Source organism: Leopardus geoffroyi, chromosome E1 (genome assembly GCF_018350155.1).
Source record: "Leopardus geoffroyi isolate Oge1 chromosome E1, O.geoffroyi_Oge1_pat1.0, whole genome shotgun sequence".
Taxonomy (NCBI): Eukaryota; Metazoa; Chordata; class Mammalia; order Carnivora; family Felidae; genus Leopardus; species Leopardus geoffroyi.
Window position 1 is genome coordinate 21,160,826 of NC_059330.1, and position 20,678 is coordinate 21,181,503.

The 20,678-nt window shown below is 44.3% G+C and overlaps 1 protein-coding gene and 1 pseudogene across 1 annotated transcript in view; one reads left to right on the forward strand and one right to left on the reverse strand.

Annotated features, from left to right (window-relative positions):
* ASIC2 (acid sensing ion channel subunit 2) overlaps nucleotides 1–20,678 on the reverse strand; it is a 1,016,483-nt gene that overhangs the window by 356,426 nt on the left and 639,379 nt on the right. The window lies entirely within an intron of this gene.
* Nucleotides 16,908–20,678, forward strand: part of LOC123604198 — a 28,989-nt pseudogene continuing 25,218 nt past the window's right edge.

Consider the following 20,678-nt stretch of genomic DNA (forward strand, 5'->3'; position numbering starts at 1 on the left):
CCAATAACTGGGAAAGGGTACTCTGTAACCATAAAAAAAATCTCTATGGATACTAGCATTTGATGGTTATTAGGAGCATTAGATGAGATAATGTATGCAAAACACTCAGCCGGCGACTGGACCCAGAGCAAAGGACCCATAACCAGGCTGTCTTCCATAGTGGTGGTGGTTGTTTCAGGAGGCAGTGGGGTGGGACCTCATACCAGCCACACTTCAGAGTGAGCAGACCTGCCTTCACATCTTTGCTCTGTCACTCACTTGCTGGGTCAGAGATCAATCAAGTTGCACACCTTTCTCAAGTCTCAGTTTTCTCATCTGCAAAATGGGGCTGATGATAATTTATGACACCTCAGTGGCTGTAAGGGTTAGGTAAGTCCAGCAAGTAAAGCACTGAATACAGTGCCTGGGGCACACGCAGTAAATGTTTCTCCTTTGTCAGCAGTCAGGAAACTGGTTCCAACACCATATCCACAACTCGTCTCCCAAATACCCAGATTCCACAGGACTCTGGCACCTGGAAACAGATCAGGAGGTGAGAATTCCTGTGGACGCTCAGACACCATGTGGAGGCTCCCGTTACATATTCTAAACCTTACACCCTTGCTCCTTTGTCTCCATTTTGCACCTTGTGTTGTTCCTTTAAGGCCTCTTATGAAATGTAGGCAATCAGACTTGCTTGATTTTTCTTCCCAGGAAAACTGTGAGGACCATCAAGGTAATCTACATCAAACAGCTTTTAGATGATCAGCTGTAGCACGCCAATCAGTTACAGCTACTATGACCTTTGCTATGGCTACTAGAGGGCATTGGCAGTGGGAAAGCGACTAGGGAAAGGGACCACGTGGCTCATAAGCTGAAGATGGGGCTTGAAGACAACAGACCAAGTTCAACCGACTCCACAAACATCTTTCCCATCATCATCAATACGTGGCTTTGGCGCTCTGCACATAGTAGGCATTGAATGTCTTGCACAGAGTAGGTCCATAATAGGACTCCGTCAAGAATTGGTCATGCTGATTCTCATCACAAACATGATGATGGTGATAATGCTATAAACACTGATTAGGTACCTACTCTATGCTTGGCACTCCAGGTGCCTGCTATGTAAATTCCATCTCTGAGGTAGAAAGTACCTTCATCTTCTTTTTTTTTTTAACGTTCATTTATTTTTAAGAGAGACACACACAGAGTGTGAAGAGTGTGAGTGGGGGAGGGGCACAGAGAAAGAGGGATACACAGAATCTGAAGCAGGACCCAGGCTCCAAGCTGTCAGCCCAGAGCCCAACGCGGGGCCCGAACTCACCAACCATGAGATCACGACCTGAGCCGAGGTCGGATGCTTAACCAACTGAGCCACCCAGGTGCCCCAGCACCTTCATCTTCTACAGGAGAAAAATAACAGGCTCAGGGAGGTTAAGTGGCATGCCCACCATCACACAGCTGGCCATAACAGAGACCTATCTGTATCCAGATGCTTCTATATGCAGAACTCATATTCTTGCCTCCAGGGTCTCAGCCAAGCTCTTAGTTTTAAATTCTGAGAGTGGTGGGCGTCCTACACCGGAAGGTAATCACCAGTGTTTCAAAGGCTGGTTCTTCTGCAGGCTTGGACAGCACAGTCACAGGCTGTGAGGCTGTCCCCTTGATCCCACAGCAAGGGGACAAACATTTGCCTCCCCCTGCCCCCTGCAAAGTCCTTGCAATGCAGGAGGCCTGACTATGGGTCAGCATAGAAGAATGCGTAAAGGGGTTCTTCATGAGTGCCTCTTAATAGCTGCTGTTCTGCATATTGCCAGCCCTGGGCATCTCTGTGGCCTCTGCAAGGTCCAGCCTTCCCTGGCAAATAGGTGGTGTGCCACCAGGGTGGTTAACATGCCCCAAATCATGCCTTTTGTGTTTGCTTTTACTGCTGAGCACCCAGAGTGCACACTCACCAAGAATTTCTCCAGTGAGGAAAATCAGTGAAGATAGGCCAATGGAGGCAGGTTTGTATTTTACAGAAGAGCTGGAATCACTGCTCACAGTTCTAGATGGCAGGGATTGGGGCCTTGGAGAGGGAGACCCATGGCTTTTCCCAGCAGGCGGCTTGTATCAACACTTAGTGGGTGACTGTACCTTCTTTGTCCATTAAGAACAAAGAATTGTTATTCATCTCTAGTAGGCATGAGGGTTGTTCAGAGAGGATTTATTAGCTCTGAAGCCAAAACTTGACATGTATTTTTTTTCTGGAAATGCCATGTTAGGAATTCTTTTTTATGAAATGGAGGGCAAACTGACTTGCTTGGGGCAGGTTGGGTCACAGTCTCCCTGAGCTGTGGCATGGTGGGTGGGACCCTGCATGTATCAGCAGCTACTACCTCTGAATCCCACAGCTGGACCCCTTCACCCTTCTTCAGTGCAGACCATATTCAGGCCTCCTGCAATACAGGGGCTGTTTGGGGACAGTTTGAACCCTGGATGACAGATCAAGGGGACAGCCCAGAAGCCAGTGATTATGCTGTCCAAGGCAGTTGCAGGACAAACCATGGCTGCTTTTGCCCTCTGCAGGTCCCACGTGGCCACAAGCCTCCCTCATCAGACTCTCTGCTCTTGTGTCCTCTTATCCAGGCAGATGGGGGAAAGCTCTGGCTCTGGAGTCAGATAGCCCCAACTCAACTCAGCCACTACTGGTACATGCCCCAGAGTGAGGCACCAAAACCCTCGGTCCCTCCCCTGCTCCTCAGTGGTAAGGTAAGGTTAGTGATGATAACACCACCTGGGAAGTTCATTCTGAGGAAGTAGGAAGAGCTGAGCCCATGGCCTGGCATAGTAGGTGTTCAAAATCTGGTAGCTATTTCCATGACCACGAAGAATATGAAAACATAGGTCATGGCAAAGACAGGCCTGGGCTCAAATCCTACCTTCTCCATATACTAGTTGAACGGCATTTCACACGTTCTGTAAATTCTCTGAGTTTCAGATTCCCCTGGCAGGGTCCCACAGCAATTTGTCCACCCCTCCAGGAGAGCATTTATCACATAGATTACAATGACTCGATTGCATATTTTTTTCTTTCATTAGAGAGCTTGAGGGTTTGGCCATGTGGGAATTGTGTTTGCATCCAGGATGTCCATATAAGAATGGGAAACCATGCATGCTAACTTGCCTTCATGGAAATATAAGTGTATTTACTTCTTTTTCATTTAAAAACAGTATGTTCAGCCCCTACCTCCTAAGAGCACAGCATACTTTCCAGGTTGCTGATATCAGGGAATGGATGTACAAGACGTTGTCTCAGAATGACTGGCAACTGCAGGCTTCATGGCAAAAAGTCATCCCAATATCAATAGCACATTGACCTTTTGACTCATAGTCTGCCCTTTTGTGAGTTTGACACAGTGGATCAATTTTTCCATGTCTCAATGTCTAGACATTGGGAGACAGTCAGTTTTAGACAGCATCAAGGCCCCACCCTAGGCCCCATTCTTGGCCTGACAAATCCCCTGTTTCTGTCAATGACTCAGAGAAATACAATGAGCTTTTGCTCATCAAATTTGCAGATGACAAGACAGTGGCAGAGATGGTGATTATGTCAGATGACAGAATCAGGATCCAAAATGATCACAATAAGCTGGAACAAAGGGTCAACTCATTTAGCAGAGATTAATATTGGGCCAGAAACTAAGTACACAGGGATTGGAGGAGGGTGGAGTGACTTAGCAGAAGCATGTGGGGACAAAGGCTTGTTTACTTAGGAGTGAGTTAGACACAAGCCAGAGAGTGGTGTGGCCATTAGGAGTGGAAGCCGAGTGTGTATTTTTAAAAGTAGAGGTTCCAAAAGGAAGGAGGTGATAATCCCACCGGACTAGCATCGGATCTGATAGCATGTGGAACTGATGCTCACCTCTGACCCCCATACTTTAAGTGAGGCATTGACAAAGTGGTCCATGTACCCCAGAGAAGTGATCTGATACTGAGGGCACTGAAGTCCGAGAAACTGGGAGAATGTTACCCTGTAGGATTGAGGCTGAAGAAGGAACATGACCACCCTTTGCAAGTGTCCAATTTTGTCACATTGAAAAGTCATTTTGTAAGGCTAATGGACAGAATTAATGTTAATTGGTAAAAGTGTCAGCCAGGCATATTTCTGCTCTGTGTAAGAAAAAATGTTCTAATAAGTCAGTGCTACTCACCAAGGGAATGAGCTGCCCTGTGATGCTGGGGCTCTCCTTTACTTGCACTATTTGTCAGGAATTTAAGGGAGGGATTTCAGTGTTGGAGGGATGTGTCAACTTCCCGTGCCATCCACACTCGAGAGGCTAAAATTCCAAATTACATTTGTTTTCATGTTACTTTAATAATCTGAGTTTCCCCAAGCTGTCTGATTCTGGGGAAGTGGGGGAGGACAGTGGACAAGTGGCCTTAACAGAGAGGCATGCCATGCTGTATCTGTCGTGCCAAGGGCAGATCATTGACCTTGAATGAAGGTCATGTTCTCTCTGTGCTCAGGGTAAGCTCCTTACTGTAAGGCTTCTTATTTTCTCATGCACATAGACTCAGTCCTGAGGCATGCCAACTAAAGCTGAATCCTTGGAATATTGAGCCTGAGCCCAGACCCATACTCTTGATAACTAACTGAGTTGTTTGCATTGTAAATCTATACATTTCACTCATACTCCCAATGCCGTTGGTAAACCCCTGGAGGACAGAGCCATACGTGTGTTACATTAAGCTCTTTCTTCATAGCAGAATGGTTAGGAGTGCATCCTCTGAAATTACACAGATAAGGATTCAATCCCAAATCCCACTCCTAGACTTTACTAGTTATGCGAGATAGGCAAGATGTGAACCTCTTGAGGGTCAGTTTTCTTGTCTGTGAAATGGGGGTGATAACATTACCCTTTGCATAGGTGTTGTAAGGATTTAAAATAAGATGTGCAAGGGGTGCCTGGGTGGCTCAGTCGGTTAAGCATCTGACTTTGGCTCAGGTCATGATCTTCTCGTTTGTGAGTTCAAGCCCTGCACTGGGCTCTGTGCTGATAGTGTGGAGCCTGCTTGGGATTCTCTCTTTCCCTTTCTCTCTCTGCCCCTCCCCTGCTCAAGTGTTTCTTTTTTCTGCCTCAAAATAAATAAATACACACACACACATATATACACACACACACACACATATATACACATATGTATATGTGTATATATATATATATATATATATATATGTATACATATATATATATGCAGAACTTAGCAAAATGATAACCCACAGTAAGCACTCAACATATAGTAGCCACTGTTACTGTACTATGAATACAAAATGGAACAACTTGTCTTCTGCTGGGTTTTTGGTGGCCTGTGCATCCCTCTCTCCCTAACCCCTGTGCCCTTGCCTTTGGGTTGAACCAGGGGCTGCTCTTTCCAGCATCCCTGCCTCGTCACAGGTGAGCCCCACCGCTCTAAGCTGTAGCTGTGGTCCCTGCATCCCATGATTCCTCATGCACGTCCCTCTCATCACCCCCCGAACAAATTCGTTCCAATCGTAACTGCCAGATTTCTCTTATTTCAGAGGGAAAGCTGTTCTCTCATATGCCTTGCATTCTAACGACTTTCATTGCTATTGCTCATTTTGATCTGTTTAATAACATGTTTTAAACTAATCCCTTGTAATAAAAGGATTTCATTACTAATGGAGACAGCTGCGTAATACAGGGGGTTCATTAGTTTCACTTTTCTAACGAGGCCTGCTGGAGTCACAAGTTTTGCAACTCTGCAAAGTTTTGGTGAGGAGCATTGCTAGGGGAGCTGGGAAGGGGATTTCTATTGCAGGGAAAGATCCACAGGATGCAAAAAAAATAGAGTCGGTGTTGGCAAAGCCTGGGTGGGAAGGGCAGAAAAATCCCCATCTCATGGCCTGTTGATGACTGTGAGGAGGGATGACAAGGGCTTCATAAAGGAAGACACTGCGTGGTGAGAGAAGGGCTCCCACAGTGGTAACAGGCCACTGACCTGTTGGTCATGGATCCCACCTGCCTCTAACTGACTGGCAGAGATGATCACACTACCTCTCCCTTGGTGGGTGTCTGTTCCTACATCTATCACGTTATATTTAATTATCTAACAGACCCAAGGCGCTGTGTCTTATTCATCTCTGTATTCCTGGTATCAAGCTGGACCTGGAACAAGGAATGTGTTTGCTCAGCTAAAATGAATTATTTTTCCCCTCTGTTTTCCCTGAAGTGCTTTCTGCCATAGCCATGCATCTTCGACAGCCATCTCTAAGCTGATGACAGAAACTTCTATCTCTGCCCCCACTTCTTGAGATCTACTTGGGTCTCCAAATACTCACTTTTCTTCTCCATGTGGCTGCCTCACACTCGCTTTCTACTTCAAATGTCTAATGCTGGATTCACCGCCTTCCCCTGCCCCCACCCCCACCCCCGCTCTTGTCACACCTTGTACTTTGCGTGTATTATATTCTGGTCAATGACGCCACTAACACTGCTGCATATTCAGTTGACAACCCGGAAGGCCTTGACATCTCTCCACCTTAGCGGTGAGCTAACCAATCCCTAAGTTTTGCTCATTTTGCCTAGTCAGCAGAGTTTAGATCCATGCACTTCTCTCCATCAACTCTGCCACTCGCTTCGTCCAAGATACAGCCATCCCTCACCTTGGCGTCTTACACCCATCACCAGACCATGCTCCAACCAGGAGAAAGAGTGCTCTCTGATTATGCTCTCCCTGCTTTATGCCCTTTAAGCCATCCCATCACCATCCTTAATGTGGTCCATGGATCCCTCACAAGAGCAGGCCCTTCTCATCTCTCTGGTCTCATTTAGTTGTGTGTGTGTGTGTGTGTGTGTGTGTGTGTGTGTGTGTTAGATTTCCTGCCACAACCCTTATTTCAGTTCAGTTTTTTTTTTTTTTTTTGGCTTTCTGGGTCTTTTATTTGTACCCATGTATGTCTGCCACCCCATGAATGGGCCTGGGGGAGTCAACTGACTTCCTCAATCATTTCATGCAGTGAGGGGATTGGGTGAGGGAAGAAATAAATAAGTGATTCTGACTCCTGGGTCACCCTCAACCCCTATTAACTGGCAGATTGGGTAGGGGCATGATTGTCTTGGTGACTCAGGGCTGCAGGAGATTGGTGGGGTGAGGGGTGAAGAGGAAAGGCCAGGCTGGAGGCTGGGCTGTTAGAGCCTCTCTCCGACAGTTCAGAGAGCTTACTTTGGGTTTGCCATGGCTTCCTTTGGTCCAAGTTTAGGCCTTGTGCTTAGTCCTGTGCCCTGTTAGGCTATTGGCCTGGAGGCCTTTTTATGCTGCTGCGGCTGCAGGGCCAGCTGCATGGCCCAGATGCTCTGGGGCCACATGTAGGCCAGTGAACAGAATACCCCTGCTGGCAGTATGCTTCAGGGGTCTGGAAGGCTAGGCCCAGGCGCTCCCACACAGTTCGGTAGCAGCCTTCAGCTGTCTGGAAACCTTCCCAAGTCAGGCCCTCCTGGATCATGGTGGCTGCCCAACACATTGGGCTACTCCCATTAGGGCCTTCACTTTGGCATTTCCATAAAGACCTCCAAGTGGCTAGCATGTAACAGGCACTATGCTAAGCAGTCAAACACTAACTGGAGTGTATCACAGCTCCTTTCATAGAACCTTATCATTTTTATCATTGTACAACCTCTCCCTCATTGTTCTGGCAGTAGACAGACCTTTTCCTCCTAGCCAGGTATAGTAGGTAGAACGATGCTCCATCTCAAATGTATCAGAAAGTGTATGTATTACTTTATATGGCAAAGACTCTGCAGATGTGATTAATTTAAGGATCTTGAGGGAGATAGTATCCTGGACTACCCAGGTGGGCCCTAAATACAGTCTCAAGTATCTTTGTAAGAGGAAGGCAGATGAAGGTTGACTACAGACAGAAGAAGAGAAGACAATGCTATCACTGAGGCAGAGATTGGAGGAATGGGACCATGAGCCAAGGAATGATGGTAGCCACCAGAAGCCAGAAGAATCAAGAAACAGATTCTCCCCTAGAGCCTGTTGGAGGAGCATGGCCCTGCCAACATCTTCATTTCAGCTTAGTGACACTTCTGGCCTCCAGGACTGTAAAAGAATAAATATCTGCTGTACTCAGCCACTCATTAACACAGAGAATGGGCCCCAGGCTTCCAGCAGCATGTTTTAGCTTTTCAGAAATGTCAGTCTGGATGAATGATGCCCATACCAGAGAGAAGCAGAGAATGAAGGTGGACAGAGAGTCTTCTTGGTATTGGGGTGACTAGTTCTAGCCATTCCTGAAGATAACTATTTACTACCCTGCCCCCAGTTGCCATGTGTTATTATTCATCTGATGGTATTTTCACCTTTATTAAAGATGTAGACCTTCATCAGCAATGATCACTCATTCAACAGTGATGGCTTACACCACATTTCCAGGAATTTTTAGCTAGAGCTGCCACTTATGGCTTTTGGTTAGTTCACCACATGGAAAGGACTACCTCAGTGAGCTCAGAGGTCCCTCGGCATAAGCAAGGCTCTGTTGTGGTAATAGATAAACTCAAATTTCAATGACTTAACATGGAAAATGTTTATTTCTTGCCAATTCAAAGTCCATGTGAGGGTGGTTTGTTCTCCATGTGGTCACTCAGCAATCTCGGCTGCTTCCATCTTACAATACACCCATCTCAACTCATCTACTCAATGGGCATTGCAGCAGGGGAATAGAGGTCGAGAAGAATCCACTCCCACTCTTATCTAACCTCAAACAGATGGGACAACAAATCTCTCCTGTTTACAGCTCACTGTCTAGAACTAGTTACCTGGGTCCCAACTTAACTGCAAAGGAGACGGAAGAGTTTGCAGGTAAACATCAGACAAAGAAGACAATGGATATGGTGAGATTTACTAATATATACTAGAGGGAGATCACCCTAGTTCTGCTAGTACATTCTAGGCTCAAGTGGAAACCTCATCATATGTGAAGAATTTCTGGGCAGAGTTTCAGCAAATCTATCAGCAGTACAAAGGCAACATGAGGCTAGTTTTTATAAATGAAGCTAGGTAAGAAATTAGTGAGAACTCTTCAAGGACTAAGACACCTAGCCCTTAGTTAAATCTGTCTGTAGAACAATATCAAAGAAGAAGTTTAGAAAGTACATATCATAATAGCCTCTGACAAAAAGATTCTCATATGTCTTCATGCATGCAAATCAGTAGCCCTGACATACATTCTTTTTTTTTTTTTTTTTTACATTTTATTTATTTTTGAGAGAGAGAGAGAGAGAAAGTGGGTAGAGCCAGAGAGAGAGGGAGACACAGAATCCAAAGCAGGCTCCAGGCTCTGGGCTGTCAGCACAGAGCCCAACGCAGGGCTCGAACCCATAAACTGTGAGATCATGACGTGAGCCAAAGTTGGACATTTAACTGACTGAGCCACCTAGGTGCCCCTACTGACATACGTTCCGAAAACCCTACAAGACATGGCAAACTATTTATAAACAGGAATTATATGATGAGTTTGGGGAAATGACAGTTGAACACAGTAACATTTTTGAAGGATTGTGGGGAAGTGACAATGTGAGTTAACCACAATAAACTTCATCAAGTGAATATGAAGAAACAACTCTGTGTTGGGCTTTGTGTGGGAGCTTGAGAATCATGACCCAAGCCTGAGATTCATTCATGCCATTGCTTCTTCCTCAAATGCTCTCTTCATATGTCTCTTTTCTTTCTCTAGTTAACTCCTCCTTTTCTTTAAAAACATCGCTCTGTTGTTCTGTTTGTAGTCACATAGTTTGTAATTATGTATTGTTGTGTACAAATCACCCCTAAAATTTAGTGGCTTGAGAACTCAAATATTTATTATCTCATGGTTACTGTGGAATCCAGGAATCTAAGATCACTTTAGTTGGGTGTTTCTGCCTCAAGGTCTCTGGCAAACTGCAAATTATCAGACAGGGCTGTGGTCTCATCTGAAAGCTAAATTGAGGGGGACTTCTGTGGTTGTTAGCAGGACTCAGTTTCTCAAGACTGTTAAATTCCTCACTCAATATTGACAAGGGGACTCCCTCAGTTATTTGCCACAAAGACATCTGCACAGGGCACATGGTAGCTGGCTTTCCTCAGAGTGAGTGAGAAAGCATGTAAGACCATGCAAAGTGAAAGCCATAGTTTATCTGTAACTCACAGACCCTTTGAGTCTCTATGTAATCTCTGAAGTGACATCTATAACTTTTACCATATTTTTATTCATTAGAAGCAAGTAACTAGGAGGCCAGTCCATAACACTCAAGAGAAAGGGATTACACAGGGGCATGATTACAGGAGGCAGACATCATTTGGGACTGACTTAGAGGTTGCCTACCACATGTTACTTCCTCCAAAAAAGTAGCAGTGGCCAGGTAGAGAAGGAAGGAGGAAATGTTCTAGAGATGTTTCTGAGACATCTGGGATGTCTCTACACATCTCTCTACAACAACATCTCTAGCACATTTTCCCAATTTCTCTCCATAGTGACCCACATCCTGATCTGCTGCTTAGAATCTGAGAGCTGGAAAGGAATTTAGGGGTAATCTTGTCTACCATCTTCATTTTATAGATGAGGAAAAAGGAATAGAAGGAGTGTCTGACCTTCCCAAAAGAACGCTGTCATTTGCAGAGTGGGTCCTAGAACTCAGGTCACCTGCTTTTCTCAAATTGGTTTCCTCCATCTACTCTCTTCTGCCTACTCTGATTCTGATCTCCTACAACTTTATCAGGACTAGTCATTGCATAGAAATTATTCTCCCAAATTTTATCTAGAAACTTCTTGGTTATGTATTTGATCCTGACCTACCTGAATTGTCACCTCCTTTGGTTTGCATGAAACCACAGAGATTTGGTCCCACCTTCTCTCTCAGTGGCCAGCTCTTAGTCCTCCCTCAGAACCGAGCAAAACATTTACAATAACCCAGATACTCAGTTCTTTGTCTCTGCCCTTTTCCTGCCATCCAGGCTCTTTAATGAAATGATTCTTGGGGCTTGGAGGATCATATTCCCTCCAATCTATCTGCAACATTATATAAATTACCTGTGCAAGCTAAAGCATGCTATTCACCATGTCTTTAATGCTTTGACCTTGAGTTGACTAGTTCCCCCATATCTAACTGCCCGATGAGCATTCTCATTGACATGTGATTGCCATTTAAATTCAATGATGATAAGAACAACCACAACTATAATTTAGTGAGCTAATATATGTGCCAGTTCTTATGCTAGGTGCTCTATTTATATTTCTTATTAATTCTCTCAAGAACACTGTGTTGTAAGTAATACAGTTCACATTTCAGAGATGAGAAAACTAGGCGCAGAGAGGGAGAGTGACTAATCTGATATTCCATGACTAGAAAGAGATCTATGTCCTTTTGATTCCAAAATATGAGGTTTAAACTACTACACTCATGATTTTTTCCTTAAAACTGTTCCCTCTGGACTTCCCCATTTCTGTTCTGCTCTTTTCCAATTTATTCAGCATCAAAATCTAAGCGTTTAAAACATGTCACACCACAGAACACCTCTATGCCTTTGTACGTGCTGTTCTCTCTTCTTGGAAGGCCCTTCCCCTAATCATCAATATGATCAATCCATCTCCTCCAAGTCAGCCCACTGCTGAGGTCATCACTTCTTCCTTGATGTCACAGGGCTGAGCCACAGCGAGCTTGAAGTTGTCCTCATTGGCTGCATCTTTGATACAGGAGCCAAGGCACCCCAATCTAAAGTTGTGCCTTTGGATGCCTCTACAATAGTAACTATCATCTGAGCTATAATGACTTTTTTTTTAACCTATGGGTATCTCCTTCTGCATGAGAAACTTTATAGGAGCAGGGACTGTGAATGCTACCTTTGCAGCTCTTGTTCCTGCAGCAGACACTCGATGGTTAATGAGTTATCTTCAATGTATCTCATTACTTTATTCCCCACAGCTAATCAGTAGATGAACCCTGAAGAATTCTCTTTGTTAGATTTCTCATATCGCTTCCTCATTTTCCATTTTCCCAGCCACCATCCCAAGTTCATGTCTCCTGATCTCTTATGTGGCCTATTGTGATCACCTCTAAACTCAACTCCTGGTTCACTCCTTGCTCCCCTGTCCAGTTCATCCTGATGATTTCTACTCTATTAACACTGCTTTGTACCCATTGCTTGCCTACTCAGTGACTCCCTGATGCCTACACAATAAAGCCCAAGTTCCTTCACGTGGCTTTCAATAACCTTCCCGATATGCCTCAGTGCATGCTCCAATCCCACTGCAGCATTATATGAATTACCTGTGCAAGCCAAAGCATGCTATTCACCACATCTTTAATGTTCCACTGAGTCCCACTTCCATGCCATTGCTCGTTGTTCCTCCTGCTTAGAAAGCCCTCCCTTCTTCCCTCCACATATTCGAACTCTACTGTGTCTGCACATCCCAGCTTAATTCTCACCTCCTCCAAGAGCCTTCTCTGACCGTTGACCCATAGCAACTTTTCTAATTTGCTGTAGAGGGAAAAGCTTGAACTTTCCTATCTGAGAGATATGACTCAGAATTTCAACTACTGACTAGTTTGTGGCCTTGGGTAAGTTAAACTAAAAAAAATGGGAGATCGCAATACCTGTCTCTTGGGATCGTGGAGAGAATAAAATGAGAGAATGTATGTGCTGAAAAAGGGTTCCAACGGGTGACCTAAGCAGGCCAGTTTAGGATTCAGAGGTAGCCAGGCCCACCTGGAATGTCCATAAAGTAGGCTCAACTTGCCATTCTGTACCAAGACAAAGAATACACCCATGGTCTCTAAGACTCCATGTGATCAGGCTTGACTGAGATAATACCTTGGTGACATAGACAAAGCACACAGCAGTGAAGGGTCTGGGGATCTTGCTCTTGCATTTGAATTCCAACTTTCCCATTTTTTCGCTGTGTAATCTTGGGTAAGTTCCTTTACCTTTCTGTGTCTGTCTTTCCTCATTTCCAAAATGGAACCTATTTCATAGGGTTAATGTGATGATAAGTAAAATACCTGTTAAGAGTTTAGCAAGCCTCTGGCAGACTATAAGCCTTTAATAAATGGTATTATGTTTTATATTATTACTCTTGAGTCTGGTCTCTGTGGACTTGTCTTCATCCCAGAGTGAAGGACTGTGAGTAAAAATGGAAGAGAAGTTTCACTAATCATCCTTGGAAGAGCTTGGTAGGAGCAGAGGGAAACCTGCTCCATAGCATCTGTTACAGAGAGTAGCACAGGTGAGTACAATGATGCAAAAAACAGCCCAAAATTGGGTCTCCCATCAGGAGGGGAGAGCAGTGGCTCTCAGCTCTGGCTGCAGGGTGGAGCCGGTGGCTTTCAACAAATGCTGATGCCTGGATACCTGGTCCCTACCACTGGAGTTTCTGCTTCAGTTAGTTTGCCTGAGCTCCCAAAAGTGTATTTTTTTAAAAAGCCTCTCAGATGATTCTATGGTGCAGCCAGGGCTGACAAACACTATGCTAGAGAGACAGAGGCGAAGGTCAGAATAATGCAAACCAGGAAAGGAGGGGAGAAGTTAGGGAGTAGAATAGACCTGAAGGGAAATAAACTTGAAGACAGGACCAGGACTAGGGTGAGGCAAGGAATGTATCTAGGGAGGCAAAATTTATGGAGGAGAGTGTCTCCTTATATTTTGTATCTTAGGCACCTCCCTTGCCTCACCTTAGAGCCAGTCCTGCCTGGAAACATGCTAGAGGCTTAGAGCAATATCTTAAGTTTTCCTTTCATGCTTGTATAGGTGAGTTATGTTTTTTTTTGAAGCAGATATACAAAAGGATAAAAGTCTAAATTCTTACTTTCATAGTACTCCCATCCATCCACCCACCTATCTTCTCATCTATCTATCCATCCGTCCATCCATCCATCTCCCATTCACTCACTTATTCATTAAGTAAAGATATATTGAAGGTCTATTATGCACAAATGCCTAGCTAGACCTCCACTCTCTTGTCACTCACTCTAATTGTCCCAATCTGTTAGCTGCCTCTTTGGGCATATGTTGGGAGTTCTACCTCTGATTTTAACTTATGAAGAGGAAGACCAGGGGAAGTAGGGTCTGGAGCTGGACAGGCTAGATGAATGTCGATGTGAGTGAAGGTAATAATGTGTAGGCATTTCCCATCAGGGGTCTGGTAATATGGAGAAAAAACCCAGATTTTAACATTTAGTAGCTGTGAAATCTTGACCAATGTGTTTAACCTCTTCACCTCAAAGTGCAGTTTCAGAAGTTAGAAAATGGGAACATTAGGTTGTGATGATGATTAAATAAGCAAATGACCATGTGAGGCCTGGCTCATGGTAAGTGTTCATAACAAAGGGCAGAGAGGTTGGGAATGCAATCTGTAGGACTTTTGAATTACTTTCAAGCTTTTGTTTTCACTTTGTCCTCAACTGGAGGAGAACATTAGAATTCAACTGGAATTCTAACATATTATGTAATTTCCCTACCTATGTGGATCCCTTCACAACCAGAGAAAGTTAGAACTTGAAATGGGAAGGAATGTAAGTGGCATCTCTCATGTTACAAATGAAGATAGAATCCCCGGAGTGGGGAAATGCCTTGCCCAAGGCTGTACAGCAAGTAACTGACCCATAGGGTTAGAAGAACTCAGGATACGGAGTCAAAGCTTTCATTGCTGCACCCCAAAACCCCTCTCATTTCTGCTGAATAGAAAATGAAATATTTTAACAGTTATGGCTCTGAAACTCAAAGTGATACAACAGGAACCAGGGGTGACATTTCACATTTCTTGAGCACCTGAAATGTACTAGGCACATATATGCATGCTGTTTCATTCAAGCTTTACAAAAGTCCATGAACTAGGTATTATGATTATTTTCGTTGTTTTGTAGATGTGGGAAACTGAGGCTCAAAAAGATTAAGTGACTTTCTCAGGGACCCATAGCTGGGAAGTGGTGGTGTTGGGATTGGATCCAGGTCTTTGTGACTACTAAGCTCACACTTTCTGTGCTTTGCCTCATTGTTTCACTGACAGAAACTTCCCCAAATAATTTACAGACATTTGTGGGTTTAGGGCTGGCCCTGGATCACATATCGAGGGTAAGATGGAGGACTGGTAGCATTTCTCATCATGGGGACACAATCAGACCATCTTTCTAGCAATCTTTCACACACACTGAAAACCTATCAGTGGCAACTTCAATGAGGGGGCCATTACTGGGAAATTCACCTACCCTCCCCCACTGCCTGCTCCAGTCCACCATTAGTGGTTTCTTCCTTCTGTTAATTTGTGGCTCTCATCCCCATAGCTGGGAGTGGGGACGAAGGCACTGTAAATCCTGGAGCTTAGTATGAATGAATGTATTCTTTCTTCCCTCCCCCACCTGTTGAACTCTGACTCATCTTTCAAAGCTCAGCACAAATGTCATTGAGCATAGGAACTTATAACATTCTGAGTCATCACTCTGTGCTATGGGCTTGGGCTACAAGGACTATTAAGGCAGCACAAGTCCTGCCTAGACTGCTCACTGTCTGGGGGGTGGATGAGAAAATACACAATTACAATGTAGAGTGGAAAAGATGATGACAGATACAAACACGGGGCTATTTAGAGGATGCACCCACTTCCAGAGAGGGCTGGGTCAGGGACTGCATTTGTTACCAAATTTCTCTGGGATATACCTTCTCCTCTCATATTTCTCACTTCACATTTTGCATGGTCCCTGTCAAAGCACTAATCTTGGCTATTTGTGAGGGTCTATTTACTTGTCCATCTTAGGATGTGAGCTCCTTCTGTACAGGCCCTGTGTCACTCAGCTGTGTATTCCCTGTGGCTAAAACGGGGGCTGGTACATAGTAGGTGGTCAATAAATGTTAGTGGAGTGTAAGTGTAGGTGGAAATAGGAGACAGACTAAAGATAAGAGATAACAAGGTTGGAGGAAGGGCAAAGAAACTAGAGGAAAGACAACCAGAGGAAAGTGAGGTGAGGGATATGGGGCTACAAGAACACATTGGACTTACTTTCTGTTTTGACTGGAGATGGCCCTGGGGTCTGGGATAGGCCAAAGCCAGGGGAAGGCCTTTGGGCCCCTGAGGTAAAAAGGCAATGATCCTCCCATTGCCCTGTTGGTATCTGGTTGGTGAGTGAGAAAGCTCGAGGCACAGCTCAAGGTCTTGCTAGAGGAGCCCCGTTAGGGCATTTCTCTGGCTCTATAACTTTTTCACTGTACTCTTCATATTGATTGAGATCCCAGTTTTATTGTGAATAATTTACTAATTCATTGTACCTTATTTTTAGATCTCTTTTTAATCGGATTTTTTGGTCACAGTGATTTATATTTGCTAAATAATGACCTTCTCAATGAAGATCACAGTGAAAAAAGAAATCGTAGGCTAGGAAGTTTTCCACAATGGTGGGGGACAGTATAGGCTGTAGAGAAGGCACAGGGAGACACCCCTGTCTGCTCTCTCTCCTTGGGCACCTGATATTACTTTATGTTTTTGTTTTTCCATGGCTTGACCACCTTCTAACATATCATGTAATTTACTTATATATCATGCCTCTTATTCATTATTTCTCTCCCCCTCCCACAGTAGAATGTAAAATCCATGAGATTAGGAATAGTTGTCTATCTTATTCACTGATAGATCTCCAACATCTGGAACAGAGCCTGGAATATAGCAGGTTCTCAATGAATATTTGTTGAGTGTATAATTGAATAAATTAGAAGTAGTCCAGGTTAATGCAATCCAAGATTTGGAAACCACTCTGAGTGAAAAGAGGGAACCTAGCTTACAAACAAAGTTTCAGGCTCATGACTTCTGGAAGCCTGTGGAAACCAAGATGGCATTGGCCTTATTGGTGGTGGTGGTAGTCATAGTGATGATGGTGGTGGTGATGTTTATGATAGTGGTGATGATGGTAGTGGTGGTCGTGGTGGTGGCGGTGATGATGATGATGGTGGTGATGATGACAATGGTGATGATCATAATAAAGAGGGCATAAACTCCTTCACATCCATGGAACTTCAGAGTTTATGGAAAACTTTTGTATCCTTTTAACTCTGATGCTCACAACATCCTTGAGAGGTAGCAGAGGCCAACACTATTGCCACCATTTTCAGAGATTTCAGTAATGAAGTGACTTGTCCAGGACTGCACAGCCATCAGAGGCAGAACAAAGACTGCAACTCAAGTCTTACTGTCATCCATATTAAGTCACCATTTACTGATCTCCTCCTATGTGCCAGAATTTAGGGCTCTACATTCCTCTCCCCTGGGGATTTGGGAGTCAAAGACTTGAACACTTCACTGCAGATGCCTCACTTGCCGGTGATGCAGGTTCAAAGAGTGATGGTGCCATTTTATGGTGGCCACCTTCCACTGTTTACCCAGAGAAGCAGTGATTGCAAGGCTTGAGGGAGAAAGTAGAAAACAGATACACAGAGATGGGCAGAGATGAGAGATCAGGTGGGTCCAGGGAAGATAAGGTGGGGTCATGGGCACCATGGTTCCTGATGACTTTCTGGGTCCAAGGTCTTGTCCTTCATGAGCCCCTTCTCTATCTACTGGTGTTGGGATCTGTATAATAAAACCCACTCTGTCTAATCTGGCACTACTAGGAATCTGTCCTCTTCAAGCATCTCTGGCAGCCTGTTTGCACAGTCTTCAGGAAATCACGCATCTGAGACCCCCACACTTGAGGTCAAGCAGAGACACACTGGAGTGTGAGGAGGGAGGCAATAAGGTGAAAGGCTTGACCTTGCACTCCTGAGTGATTACAACCCCAATCCTACTCCACCCCTTTTGTCTACACTCTCTTCTGACCCAGAAAACCCACTCTCCATCCTTAGGTGGAGTTAGATTTTAAAAATCCCATCTAGATCATGGTCTGACCTGTTTCTCCAGTTCATGCTGGCCATCATGTGCAGGGACAGTGCTGGAGCCCCAAGGTGACTGAGAAGCAGCTTCTGTCTCCAGTGTGATTACATTTTTGCCACATTGCATGATATGTGTCCCTTCCCCAGCTTTCAGGAATTTCTATTGGAGAGACAGGCATGGGTAGAAAGCCCATGATTGGGCTTTCCTGAGGGGTGTGTGTGTATTTGTGTGTGTGTGTGTTTGTGTGTGTGTGTGTTTGTGTGTGTGTGTGTGTGTCCATGATAGTAGTAGGCAGTGCCAAAAAGTGACCTCTGTTCAGTGTGGCTATCACTCTGCCCCATCCTACACTTGATAACTTGTGTCTTTGGGAAATAGAAAAATGAGCCTTTTTCAGGTAAGCCTGGGACCCTATCTACCTCACTAGTTTACCTCCCCAAAATTTTGTGTGAGCATGGGACAAAATATGCAGACCTGAGCTACTTTAGAGATCTGTCTACTTGTGTCTGGGTCAGAAGTCCATTCTGGACCATACATTATTAATTTCTCTGTTGATCATAAGCTTGGTCTGGGTTGAAGCTGAACCTTCCCATCAACTTCTCTCTCTTTTCTCCTTGAGCTGCAAAGCTATCTTGACAAGGGATTGCTAGATTAGGATATCTGGAAAGTTCCTGAGAAGCATCTTCCAGAGGGAAGGTGGGAGCTAACAGTTGTCAACGTGTGCCAATCATTATGTTCCTTGCTCTATCTATACGGTCTGGTTGAAGTTTCATTGCAGGGAAATAACACTGCCCCAGGGGTCTGTCAGGACCAAAAGTTTCAAGTATGTGGACAATCTTGGGACCAGTTTTGGTCTTGGGGAGGCCAAGCAAGAGGAAGTAAGCTTAGAGGAACATAGGAGAGGTCTCGAGGGAAGGGATATAAGGTAGAAGCACAGAAGGTGAATATTGGCTGGAGCAGATGAGGTTGTGAGCATTGTGGATCTCTCCAACCCTACTTCCTCCAAAGGTGGGCCTGATAATGGGGAGATTTGTTATCCAGAAGTCTCTCTTTGGGGAGAAACTGGAACCTTTATACTGAGAGCTGAGAAAGATCTACCACCTACCATGCAAACAGCATATGATTAGAAATATAGAAAGAACTTTGATTCATGTCCATTTGATTCCATTCTACATATCCATTCTATGCAAAACATTGTCCCGGGACTGAGAATTCAGATTTTGCTCAGATTTTGTCTCTCACATGTCCTCACTCTTAATGCTTTCTGGTTCTACCTGGCCTGTCCACAGCCTCTCCCTATTACAGGTCAGTATCTCTGCTTTCAACCCACCTGTGTCAGTCTCAATAGTTGGATTATGATGAAGGAACAAACACTTCTGTTATCTTAGTGGCCTAAAACAATACAGGTTTATTTCTCAGTCATATTGTATACTTAAAGTAAGTCACTGGAGGGTCCTCACCATCCTAGTCACTCAGGAGTCCAGACTGACAGAAAGTAAATTAGGTGAATGACATCACAATCTCAACACTCTAGCAGAGGAGGAAACAAGGGGAATTAGTGCTTTTAAGTGCTTTCACTTATGATATGCTCACACATATCACTTCTGCTCTCAGTTGTATAGCCAAAGGAAGTCACATAGTCATGCCTAATTTCATGGGGCCAGGGATGTATAATCTTCCCTTGTGTTTGGAAGAAGAGGAGAATCACAACTATTGGTGAGAACTATAAATATGTCCCTTACCTCTTGTAATTCACCTCCCTATTCCTTTCCCTCCTTCTATTCACCCTGGTCTTCTATAGGAACTTTATTCCTTGACCCCTTGGCTATTCTAACGTTCTCTCTTTCCATTCCTCCCTTTGTGTCCATTCCTTTATCCCTAACTCGGCCATCTGCTATCTCCCCCTTCCGTCCTTCTGTTCCCCACCTGCCCCCCTGATGGTCATATCTTCATCACTTGGCTGCTTTGAATAGACGTGACTAAACACAACCTCCAGCTGTAACTTCACACGTTTCCCTTGCCCCTAATTGAGCTTAATGATTTATGTCTTGTAATGGACACAAATGGGCAAGAATTCCTGGATCTCATTAATAATTTTAAGCATGCCAGAAGTAGGATTTTTAATCTTAAGCAAAAATTAAATGACCATAAAATTTTTGTTCGCTTCCCAGGAGACAATCCCATTTCAACTTGACAGCTTAATTAAAAGTTGGGTAAATTGGACACAACACTTTTAATAAACAGGACTTGGCAGGCCTGGGAAAGAGATAGAGGGAAGGTGAGAGTGGGAGAAAATAAAGCTCACAATGTAACAAAAGGAAATTAAGTTATGGGAGGTCTCTTTCCTTAGAGTGACCTTTCTGGGAGCTTCAGATATCTTCAAATGATGTCTGACCCAAAAGATTCTGAGAGAATTGATTCTCTTACCTGACTCTAATTTCCTCCAGAGCCCTCTATTTCACAGAGCAAGAAAGCTGTTGTCCAGGAATGTTTTTGGGGATCTTTGCAATCCTCCCTCTTGGGGTCCATGTGTGACTCCTTCTGGACCAACCTTCTTATAAGCCTCAAGTTCACTGGGAAAGCTGATGGAAGGCTGGGGTTAAGGGGGTTAATTCTGGGCAACCACACTGCATGGTGGGCTTCATGCATAGATTTATTTTTAGCCTCAATTCTTTCTTCCATTTTATGGTCTTGCCTTACCCTTAGATACTTTTTGACCATGACTTTCTATGGCCAAGTGTTTTCACTTCAAGATTTAGATCTTCCCCTGGTTCTGCCACTTCTACCTGCTGTAGGTTAACAGGCTCAGAAA